The 11917-nt window shown below is 53.2% G+C and overlaps 1 protein-coding gene across 1 annotated transcript in view; it reads right to left on the minus strand.

The window, feature by feature from the left end:
• GPA33 (glycoprotein A33) overlaps positions 1–11917 on the minus strand; it is a 38489-nt gene that overhangs the window by 25084 nt on the left and 1488 nt on the right. The window lies entirely within an intron of this gene.

The raw sequence follows: 11917 nt of genomic DNA on the forward strand, positions 1-11917 counted from the left end.
ACATGGGGGTGCCTGTGTCCCTCCGAAACAGCACACCTGTATCCCTTGGGTAAATACCTAGTAGTGCAATTGCTGGTTGGAGGGTGGTTCTATTTTTAGTTTTTTGAGTCACCTCCATACTGTTTTCCAGAGTGGATGCACCAGCTTGCCTTCCCATATTTGACATACATTTTTAAAGCATCATCCTGGCTGAAGTGAGGTGAAAGGAAGGAGGATACTGGGGAACAGAACGGAAGCAGGGCAAACATTCCAGGGGCTATTTCAACAGTCCAGATGAGTGCAAATGGTGGCTTGGGCGCAGGAGGTCGTGGTGGTGGCGGTGGAGAGAAGTGATCCACATTCGAATGGATGTAGAAAATAGAGCCAATGGGATTTGGCTGCACATTAGATTTGACATGTTAGAGGAAAAGAGGAGGCAAGGATCTGTACGGGATTTGGCCTGAACAACTGGGAGGGTGGGATCGTCATTTACGGAGAAGATGAAGGCTGAGGGAGGGGCAGGTTTCAGGGGAAGATCTGGAGTTTGCTTGTGGACATGTGAAGTTTGAGATGCTTATTAGACACCTAGGTGTTGAGGAGACGGTTGTGCAAGTCTGAAGTTCCCTGGAGAGGTCTTTGAAGGCCAGAGGATGGGGAGGAAAACAGAGAAGTGCACGAAGACAGGGAAGATATCCGGGACGGGGCCCTGGGCCACTCCAGTGCTTAGTGGTGGCAAAAATGAGGGGAAACCCGGCAAGGGAGAAAGAGAACTGGCCAGGGGGCTAGGAAGACAGCCAAGAGAAAGCATTTCCCAGAGGCCGCGCAGGAAGCGTTTCATGAACGCAGAGGGGGCCAACCACTCCGATGCTGCCCATCTGTTGGGCCAGGGAACTGGGAACCTAGAGATGACCACTGGCTGTGGTCACATGGAGGTGACCTTGGTATGAGCAGATTCCACGGAGTGGAGAGGGATGGAGCCTGGGAAATGGGTTCAAGAGCAAATGGGAGGAGAGGAAGAGGACGGCTTTTGCCAAAAGGGAGAGAGAGGGGGGCGCCTGCATGGCTCAGTCGGTTAAGCGGCCGACTTCGGCTCAGGTCATGATCTCACAGTCTGTGAGTTCGAGCCCCGCCTTGGGCTCTGTGCTGACAGCTCAGAGCCTGGAGACAGCTCGGAGCCTGGGGCCTGCTTCGGATTCTGTGTCTCCCCCTCTCTCTGCTCCTCCCCTACTCACGCCTCTGTCTCTCTCTCTTTCTCTCAAAAGTAAATAAACATTAAAAAAAAAAAAGGGAGAGAGAGAAAAGGGGCTGTGGGGGCTAAAGGAGTCTGTAGGGCTGAGAGAGGTCTGTGCCTTTTTAAAAATATATGTTTCATGATTTAAACAATGTTTTTTTAATACTGCAGCCTTTGTTTTCCTCTTCTATGGGATCTTTGCATCCCTACTCAGCGAGTGAGACAAAAGTGTCGGACGGGACATCTAATCTGTGATGAGAAAAGTAAGAAGTAGAGAAGTTCATCTCTAGAGCCTTCCAATTATCCAATATCTCCTTTCCATCTGCCCAGAACCCACCCTGCCCCGAACAGCTGCTGCCCCCCTTCCTGCTGCTGCCTGAGAGCGGCCTGCCTCATGCTCAAAGGGTTCTCTCTCACCCTCACCCCCCTCAAGGTTCTCCTCAAGGCTGAGCCCTTCTATTCGTGAAGAGTATCCAACTGACTCAGCTAATTCCCCACAAGGGGTTAAAAATGGTCAGTGTTGTGTTAACCACTCCAAGGACAGACAAAGTGGGAGAGCGAGTGCTTTCACCTCTTGGAAGGAATCAGAATCTCCTGGTGCCATAGTTTGCTGAGGAAGAAGTTTAGAGTGGGTCCACTGTCCTAGAGGGAAGGTCCAGGCTATCCCAAGCAGAGTGGATGCCTGTCTCCTTTGTGCCACCTGCTACCCAGGAGTACCTGCCTCTTAGCACTTCTGTCTCCTGAAAGTTTATAACATAATACAGCAGAGTGGCCAAGGGCCCAAATGCGGGAGCCAAACTGCCCAGGCTACCATCATCATTCTTACTTTAAAAAAGTTTTTTTTTAATGTTTATTTATTTTTGAAAGAGAGAGACAGGGCGTGGGGGGGGGGGGGGCAGAGAGAGAGAGGGAGACACAGACTCTGAAGCAGGCTCCAGGCTCCGAGCTGTCAGCACAGAGCCCGACGCGGGGCTCGAACCCACAAACCGAAAGATCATGACCTGAGCCAAAGTTGGACACCTAACCGACAGAGCCGCCTCGGCACCCCTCTTTTTCTGTGTGACCTTAACCAACTTAATTAACTTTTCTGTGCCTCCATTTTCCCAGCTATGAAACGAGGATAACAGTATTACCTAACTCAAGGTTGTTGGGGGGGATTGCATGGCTTACCATAGTCAGCGTGCATGTCCCCTACCCTGGCACAGGGGCAAGAACTATACCAGCATTCTAGATTGTCACGTCTTCCCCCTCTGCTACTCTGTTTTCCTCATCTTTGTGTCCGCAGGGCTCAACAAAGGGCCCCACCGAGGAGGTGCTCAAGCAAGTACTCTTCCACAGCAAATAAACGAGTTGTAGAGAATCTGAGCTTCAAAGATGGGTGGGATTCACACCCAGAGAAACTTGCTGGAGAACCTGTCTTACCGATTGCTAGAAACATGCCAAAAAATCAAATAAAGGACCCAAAGAGCCCCCTGAGAGGGGAAGACGCCCCAGTTGGAAAGGAGAAAGGTCCACTGAACCTCCCTAAAAGGGTGGGGTCAGAGACCCAGCCTGAAGCCCTGATGACTGCTTGTAAATAATTAAGGTTTGTTAAGAAGATAATAAACTGTCTCCTGAGAGCTCACCGGAAAGTAATACATCCAAGGAGGATAATGAAATGTTTGATGGAACTGGCCACTTGAGGCAAACGCGGCGCATTATTGGAACCCCTGGGGAACTGGCAGTGAGGCTTTCACTTAGGAAAATCCATCTGCTCTGAGAAACCACATGGTTAAGGAGGAGGTGCCCCGAGGCCAGAGGTGACCCCACCCGCCCCAGGGCAAGGCGCTGGCTCTGGCCTTGAGGAAGTGTTAGTCCCCTGGAGGGGGAGGGGCAGCTCACAGGGCCTGGGCGGCGGGGGGTGGGGGGGTTGAGGGGGGGAGGGGGGTTGGGGGGGGTGGATCTGTGCTGCCTCCACTGGTGGCCGCAGTGGCTAGAACTTAGCATTTGTCAGCCTGGACGTGTAGGGATCCGTAACTTCTAATCGAGTCAATGAATTTCGCCAGGGTCCTACTTCAGGGCCAGGCGCTGGGGAAGTGAGCAGAAACCACTGGGCCCTCCTCCAGAAACCACCGGGACCGTCCCAGCCCCCGCCTGCTCGCAGGCTTGTCCGGACCTGCTTCAGGCGGTACGCTTCTCTCGTGCACGCACAATCTTCACGTTCTGACGGCTGGTGCGTGCAGGCAGATGGCACGCTCCTGCTGGCAGGGTGTCTCCCGTTTCTCTTGTCGCCACTGCCTGCCAGCTCCCCCCTCAAGGTTTCTACAGAGCTGGGTGCTCATGAGACCTTGTGGACTGGGGCGCCCGGGCGACTCGGTCGGTTAAGCGTCCTACTTGGGCTTGGGGTCACGGGCCCCTGCGTTAGGCTCGGTGCTGACGGCTCAGAGCCTACTTGGGATTCTCTCTCTCCCTCCCTCCCGCTGCCCTTCCCCACTGACACTCTCTCTCTCTCTCTCTCTCTCTCTCTCTCTCTCTCGTGCAAAATAAATAAACTTAAAAACAAGTGGCCTGGGACTCCCTGCACAGGAAGGAGTCAGAGGTCCCTGCCAGCCGGCAGCCTAATGGAGCCTAATTAAGCATAAGTGTCAAGGGAGTCAAGTGTAGGGGGAGGGACGGGAGGGGCAGTGTTACCACCCCAAGAAGGATTGTAACAGAAAGGCTCATTGAGGAGGCGGGACTTGGAATTGCCCCGCCCCGAAGGAGTCAATTCACTATGCTGAACTCGTATATGTAAGAACGTAGAAGAAGCAGCCAGAAAAAGCAAGACTCCCGCCAGGGCGAGAAGGGTGGGATCAGGTCCTATGGGACTAGCCGTGCTCACGGCGAGGGTCAGCTGCTTCCATGTGTGCGGAGAGACAAGTCCCTACGTGGGAGCCCCTGTCTGTGACTGTGTCCTGCCCGTGCCAGGTGTTTAGGGCATCCCTGACTCACCAGGGCAGAAAATGAGGAAGCAGCCCAAAGGCCACCGGGTGGCACAGGGGAGGGAGGCACCTCAGGAAGGAGGCGGGCTCCAAGTGTGACAGCTGGTGCTGGGGCAGAGAGGGCTGCTCCAGGGACAGGGCTAGCTGGGAACAGAGACAAGCCCAGCAGGGAAGACCCGGGTTCTGCCGACACAGAGGAGTTTGAGGGGCAACACCCTCTCTAAGAGCCTCCGGGTCGAATACGTCCGCCACCAACTTTCTCAATACTGAAATTCCTACCACTGAGGGGCGACACTGAAGCTGCTGAATGCAAGTGCTGTCTGGGAAGGAGGGGGGACACACTGGGCGACTCTCTTCCTCTCACCTGCAGGACCGACCCATCTCCTTAATTAATCCCTCTTATCCATCAGACCCTGGAAAGGCGCTCGGGATGGGTAACTTTTTTTTTTTAAGTGCTTTTATTATTTTTTTTAAGTTTATTTTGTTGCGGGGGGAGGGGAGAAAAATGCTAGCGGGGGAGGGGCAGAGAGAGAAGAGAGAGAATCCCAAGCAGGCTCTGGGTTGTTAGCACAAAGCCCGACGTGGGGCTCAAACTCACGAACCATGAGATCATGACCCGACCCCAAATCAAGAGTCGGACGCTTAACCCACTGAGCCACCCAGGCGTCCCTAGAATGGGTGACTTTTGATAGAAGCAGATGAGATTAGAAAGTGGAGACTTGGAGAGAAGCTGGGACTGCCCAGAGAAAGAGGGAAGGAAAGAAAGGCAGGACAGGAGATAACTATACGCAAACCAGCTTGCTGCCTAGTGAGGCTCCAAAGGGTAGGTTCTCATTCATTAACAGCCTGTTCAGCAAATGGCTGCGGGGCACGCATGTTGCAGGCACTGTGCTAGACTTTGGGGAGAAAATGACAAGCAGGGGCAGACAGGGTCACCGCTCTCACGGCACTCAATCTTCTGGGTGAGTCAAACTGGAATGAAGAATCCCAGAGACAAATGTAAAACCACCATGGAAAACAAGTATTACACATTCAGCGACAGGATATAACAAAATTTGGGGATGAGAAGAGGTGATCCTAAGGGAGAGCCTCTTGAGCTGACATTAGAGGATGAGCAGGAGGGAACCACAAGAAAATTGGAGAAGAGATGGGGGTGGGGGAAGAGCATTGTACAGAGGTCAGGGCGTGGAGAAGGTGGGGCACATTCCAGAAAGGAAAAGAAGCCGTTTAGGACAAATTCCACTATCTGTCCTCTTTCAGCCAGGTTGCCTCCCCTTGTCCCCTCAAGACTGTCCTACAATGCAATTCTGGGCTGTCCTAGAACGCCTTGTGGCCAGAAATGTGGAACGGGGCCCAAGTCTAAAAGGCCATGACGACAATTTGAGGGGTTTTATTGTGTGTGGGTTCTCTTACTATCTGCCTTGATGGCTAAATTGATACAGTTCTTTTTTGCATCAAAGAAGTGAAGACTCAAGGGGGGAGGGAAAAAAAGAGCACTAATTAGTTTGAAAACCAGTTTATCTTTCTACAATTAGATAAGGAGAAAAATGAAGAACCCCCTGCTAGTGGGGAAAGGCAAGCATTATCTAGAGTCTAGCACATGAATAATCTACTCGGTTATCGCGCATTGCCATCGGTTTTCCACGGCAGAGCATACAGCAGACTTGGAAAGGGGCATGCTTAAAGCCAGGTTAGTCTTACATTCCGTAACTATGCTGTTTGTGGGGCTGTCGTGGCTAAAGTAGTTGGCTATGCCCAAATGGGCGTTGACCTGTTCCCACAAATCTTTATCCCAGTCTTCATGGCAAGGAAGGCACTGCCATGTGCTCTCAGCCAATCTCTTGTCCTAGGTTCCTGGTTTGGTTGACAGCAACCCCCTCAACACAACTTTTGTCATCACGGCTTGCGCTATAACGACTGGTTTCAGTCCAAGGAACCCGGTGGTGAGCATCAAAAGGCCAAGTGACCTAGTTATTTTCAACAGTAGTACGGTTCGTAAGCTCTGCCACGTCGGAAAAAGAGCCCATCTAAGCGCTCGGTGGAGACAGAGACGCCCTCACCCCACATCTGGGCACCAGCCACAATCACTTCCGGCCCCTGATGCTGGGGGATGAGGCCCCCACTTCCTGTGCCAGGCAGGTGGGTTCTGGCTAGAGCCAGAGGCTAGGAGCTCAGTGGTGAGCCTCGTGGGCCGGCCATATCCGGGGGTCCCCCTCTCCGGCCCTTCCTCCTCCTCAAGCGCCCCCTTCCTCGGGCCCAACCTCCTCTGACCCCCTCCCCCCCCCCCACCCGCCCCAGCACGGTGGTGGCCCCGCATGGCCGGGACACCAGCCGCCTTCCTTGTGCTCCGTGGCGGCCATCTTAGGGAAGAGAACGAGTGCCCGGAAATGGGCGCAAGGAGACTCGGGAGGGGTGAGAGGTCAGCTGCTGGTTGGGAAGAAGCTTTGTTTTGTGGAAGTTGTCGGCCTGGAAGGGTACTTTTGATTTTGAGGGGAGAGGAGGGGAGTACTGAAAAGGAGAGGAGCAGGCAGAAGAGCCTTTATCACCAAGGACAGGACTGCAGTGTGGAATCTCCCAGATCAATAACAGTAGCTAAGAATGCTTGGTAGGATGGAAGCCCAAGTCAGACCAAAGGGAGTCTCAGAGGTGAGGAGAGGGCTCAATGAAAAGAGTTGGAGAGGAAAAGTGGACCAGAAAGTTATAGTGGATTGTGGAAAACCAGGCATACTTTGTGAGCCTTTGTTCTGGTAACTGTGATAGGAAAGGAAGGAAGGAGGGAAGGCAAGGGAGGGAGGGAGGAAGGAAGGAAGGAGAAAAATTTGAACAGTTCTTACCCCCAGGTTGTTTAGGAAAACTAAGCCCCAAAGTGAGTGTAAGATTGAATGGCAACATAACAAATGGCAAAGTGGTCAGACGATAAATTCCTATTAGGAAGACATCAGTGGGGCCCAAAGTGACCTGAGAAGGCTTTAATGGAGGAAAGGGACTTGTGGCCTTTGAAGATTAGACAGGAAAAAAAAAAAAAAAAAAGGAAGGTGTGGCTACTACAGGTAAAGCCAGTGATTAATAAGTTTCTAAACCGAGGAGTAAACACGTGATATGACAGAAATATTTGGACTGTCCAAGGTATAGGAGGCAGTCTCGGGGATCAGTCAGAGTGCTGACATGCTGGGGTTCGGTGAACATTCCAGGGGTCAATAGAACTTAAATCTAACCTAATTAGGAGAACCTACCCTCACGATTTGAGTCTGGCAGTAGGTGGGAAACCACTGCAGAGCTTTAAGTAAGGGGTAGTTGACATGGTCATCATTTTACTTTAAAAGATCGTTCTGGCTCCAGTGTAGAGGACAGACAGAAGGGGCAAAACAGGCACACCGGGCCAGTTAGAGGCTGTGCCTCCCTGTAGAGGGGCCCAGAGAGAGAGGAGCCAGAGTTAGCATCAGCTGGCCAGCCAGCGGACCATCCTGGCAGTGCGCCTTCCAACCCCGGGAAGTCATCCCGGGTGATGCCGCCCAGAGCAAGGACAAGCGTCCCTGCCCAGCCCCATCCAAACGGCAGAGTCGTGAGCAAAACAAATGCCTACTTTCTCATTTTCAGTCCGGGGCTGGTTTCTCACACTGCAATAGGAAGCTGTTAGCAGACGACTGCTAGGTTTCTGGCTTTCATTCCTGGACGGATGGGCGTCATTTACGAGGCAGAGTCCGCTGAGAAAGGCCAGGTTAGGGGAAAAGATTACGAGCTTGCTTTTCAGCTGGTGAGTCTGGAAGTGGTTCTGAGACATCTAAGTTGAGAGGTCATGCGGGCTGTTGGATCTGCGGGTGTAGGTAGCTCAGGAGAGAGGTCGGGTTTGAAGGCACAAATCGTGAGCCCCTTGGAAACGGGTGATGCCCGAAGATGTGGATGCGACTGTAGACTGAAAATAGAGTGGGTCTAGGTGTGAGGAGCTCTGACATTTCCTGGTGGGCAGAGGAGAATGAAGCCCCAAAACACACCTGAGAGGAGGAGGCCAGCACGGAGGAGGAGAACCGGGAGAGGGGGTATCATGGGGGCAGACGGAATAGTTTCCGGAAGGAGGGATGAGCAGGGTCAAGGGCTGCCAGGAATACAAGCACATCCTGAGCCAGACGCGTTCTCCCCAGGCCTCCCAGGGACCGACCTCACAGTCAGCAGTGTGGCTGCGTTACCCAGAAGCCCGGGGATGGGACTGGGGGACAAGGGCAAGATGAGGGTCACACCTGTGCCCACCAACCCGTTCCGCCCTGGAGTCTTGCTTCTTAAACCGTTTCTCAGCATCACCATCCCTTGGGAGCTTGTTAGGAATGCGAAATCTCAGGCCCTGCCCTGCCGAATCAGTCTGCATTTTACAAGATCCCCAGGGGACGTTTATGCGCGCGAAAGTGCGAGAATGCACGCACTTGGGCCCCTGAGTCGAGACACCAAATCAGAGGCCGGACGGTAACTCAGGACAGTCTCCAGATGGCGCACAACTGAGCCGAGTCACTTGCAGAGTATCCGTGGCAACAGCGGTGACCCTTGATTACCTACTTTCTTTCAAGTTTCAGTATATGACATAAACATAGATGGCACGTGAGAATCACCTGAGTAACTGTGTCGACCTCAGGGAGACACGCAGATTCTGCCTCCCCATGATTCTGATTCAGAAGGTCTGGGGGGCCGGGGCATCTCTGTTTTTTACTCCCCCGGTGATTGTGATGGGCAGCTCGGGTTGATAGCCACTGCCCTAAACCATCACTCCTCCCCCTTTGCACGCGTCCTCCCCTTGGGCTGACCATTCATGACATCTTTCCCCTTTGAGGCTGCGGCTGGGACTGGGGCATTTTAATCCTGATCGAATCTCTGGCAGGTAGACTGTGTAATTCCCTGGGCACATGAGCCCTCCCTGGGAGTGCTGGCTTCTGACCTGTGCTCAGATACCAGGAGCAGGTGGTACCCAGGCCCCTGGTGGGAGCCGGGCCCGGGGGATGGGCGTGACAACAGGGCTCATACCCACGGAGCAGGTGAAAGGCTGGGCTGCCCATCTCACAGCGCGCCGCGCTGACACCATGCTGGCCCTGGCCTGAGTACCGGTCCTCTCAGAGTCAAGATTCCCTGGGCGCAAGGCCACCCTCTTATCTGATTCTACTCAGGTGTGCACGTCTAAGGCCGAAATCCACAAACCTCACAGCCTGGGCCGGGTCCCTGCTTAGGAGCTTGGACATACAGCTTGCCACTGAGCTCAGATCTGCTGCACTGTGACAGGGCAGAGCACAGGGACCTCCCCGAGCCTGTGTGACCTTCCGAGCGGACAAGTTTAAGTCTTTTAGGGAAAATCATCCTGCTGGGAATTGTGGCTCTAGCAGAGACCCCAGGGAAGGGATCTAAAAGGGCATGTCAGCCTCAGTTCAGGAACCTGGACGCCTAGATCCCAGGAAAGACACCCCCCCCCATCCCCCCCATGGATCAAGCATCCATGGATTTGTTGAAATATTTTCGGATGGGGGAGAAAAAATGTATTTCCTCCTCTACTGTATTTTGGGATGATAGATTCCTTTGTTTCTCTGTGTAATGCGGTACTTTCCAAAGTTTTTCTAATATAAGCTTCAAAGGGGTTTCCTCTAGTTCTGGGAAGGTGGGGCTTTTTTTTGTGTCTTTTATCAAGTGTTCAAAGAGTTTAGTGACTCCAGGTGGAGCTGCTTAGAGACTTTGTTTTCCCTCGGGCGGCTTCCTCTTTACACATCTCTTTTCCTGCAACTGTACCGCCGTCACTTCAAGTCTCACGGAGTCTGGTGGCTGGAAAAACTTCCCCGGAGGGGAAGAGCCTTAGTTCTGTGTACGAGTTGGGCCGTTTTCTCCAGAAGCCTTTGGGAGGGGCGATAACTCAGGACTCGTCCACGGTGACCCTGCCTCTTTCTTGGCACACGTCTAACCAGATCCCAGCGCTCAGGCGACTGATTACCAAAGTCTACAAATTCTCTGTAACTTACACTTGCCCACACTAATAATATCCGTAATAATCATAACTGGCATTTATTGAATGCTTATTATGCGCCAGGCACTGTTCCAAGACCTTTACGTTTACAAACTCATTTACTATCCATAATAACCCTGTGGGAGGCACACTGCATTTGTACACATGATAGATTACCCTCCCCCATTGCACAGAGCGGGAAACGGAGGTTTATGGAGGTTAACTAATTTGCCCTCCCCACCGCCGCCGTGTAAAGTCAGCACAGGAAGGGAGAGGCCCCTCCCAGTGCCTGTGACGGGGTAGAGCTCCATGATAGGAGGAGGTGGAAACATTTGCTCTGGAAGGGCGAACTAGTCTTGTCAGGCTGATTTCCCGTGGGCTTTCATATTGTTTTTAAAATTTTTAATATGCCACCTTCCATTTGGGTCCCTACCGTATGTCATAATTTCTGTCTCCCCAAAGTCTGATGAGTCCTGGGGCCTACTGGCTCATTCAGAGGGGGTGTTGCTCTGCCCAGGACATCAGCAAAATCTAGGTCATTCCTGTGCAGGTTCAGGTGGAGAAAGGAAGCGGGAGGGAAGGCTAATAGGTCTTCTGGAACGCAGCTCAAGCTCCGCTTCCTCCAGGAGCCCCTCCCTGACTTCCCTGCTCCTTCCTCTGGGGTCCTCTCCTGACACATGGTGGGAAGGGCCACCCAGATGCTCTTAGGCTTGACCTTTGAACACCTTCATTGCTCACTTGTGCATGGCAGTGGGCATTTTGTCCCCAGATGTTTCCACTTGGCGAAGCGTCCCTACGCCCCGAGCTGGCCACCGACCGGGGCTTGTCCTGCCCACTGCTCCAGCTCCTCCCCCTTCGTGTAAGGTATGGAGGCAAAGGTGGTAGACCCATGGAGCTGGACCGGGCAGGCCGGGCGGGTAGAGGGAAGGGGATGACGGCAGAAGGCACGCTTCATCATCCGGTCTGAGCACAGGCCCAAGAGCTGGTTCCACTGGGGGAGTTTCCCCAGGGGTCACAAGCCTCCTCAAAGGAAGGGGCAAAATGGACCCCTCCGGGCAATTCAGGGTTAAGGCCACTTTTCATTCTAAGCCGGGTGAGCATTTTGTTTTAGAGTTGTTTGCTAGGCCAAAAATGCAGTGGTTGTAGCCAGACTGCAAATGCAAGGATGTGTACAGGGGGGTGGGGGAGGGGGAAACGTCCCTGGCAAGACCTCGGGCTCAGAGCCTAGTCCGGGGAGGATGGTCATTTCCTTTCAGCCTCCCTCCCTCAGGGCTTGAAGCATCCTTACTGTCTGCAACTGATGGCCGAGACAGTTTCCCTCATGGCTGCGATCATTCCAGACCCCTCACTCCTGAGACCCCTGCAGAAACCATGTGTTCAGTAAAGAGCTTTCCAGGAAGGAATGAACCACCGAGGCCCTCTAACCTGCTCACGAGGGCCTCTCCACCCCCAGTCATTTGGGCCTCTTGCGGGGCTTGAGCCAACATCCAGGCCTTGACCTCCACCTAAGGGCTTGAAGGCCAGGTTTTGAGCGATGGGAAGCGTGGGGCCCGCTGGGCTGACAGGCCAGCTGGTCCTGGGGCTTGCTCTAACAGCTGAATACCTTGGCCCCACTTCCCAGGCCTTGGGGTTTCCTGAGTTTCCTGGTATAACTCTTCACCTCCTCCCCATTTTTACCAGATCCCTGAAGCCTGGAACAGTTTCTAGATGGCAGGCCGATGGGGTTTCTCAGCATAGCCAAATACACTAAATTAGAGATACTCCTCCAATTCCCTCAGC

This window comes from Panthera leo, chromosome F3, assembly GCF_018350215.1.
Source record: "Panthera leo isolate Ple1 chromosome F3, P.leo_Ple1_pat1.1, whole genome shotgun sequence".
In the NCBI taxonomy this organism is placed as follows: Eukaryota; Metazoa; Chordata; class Mammalia; order Carnivora; family Felidae; genus Panthera; species Panthera leo.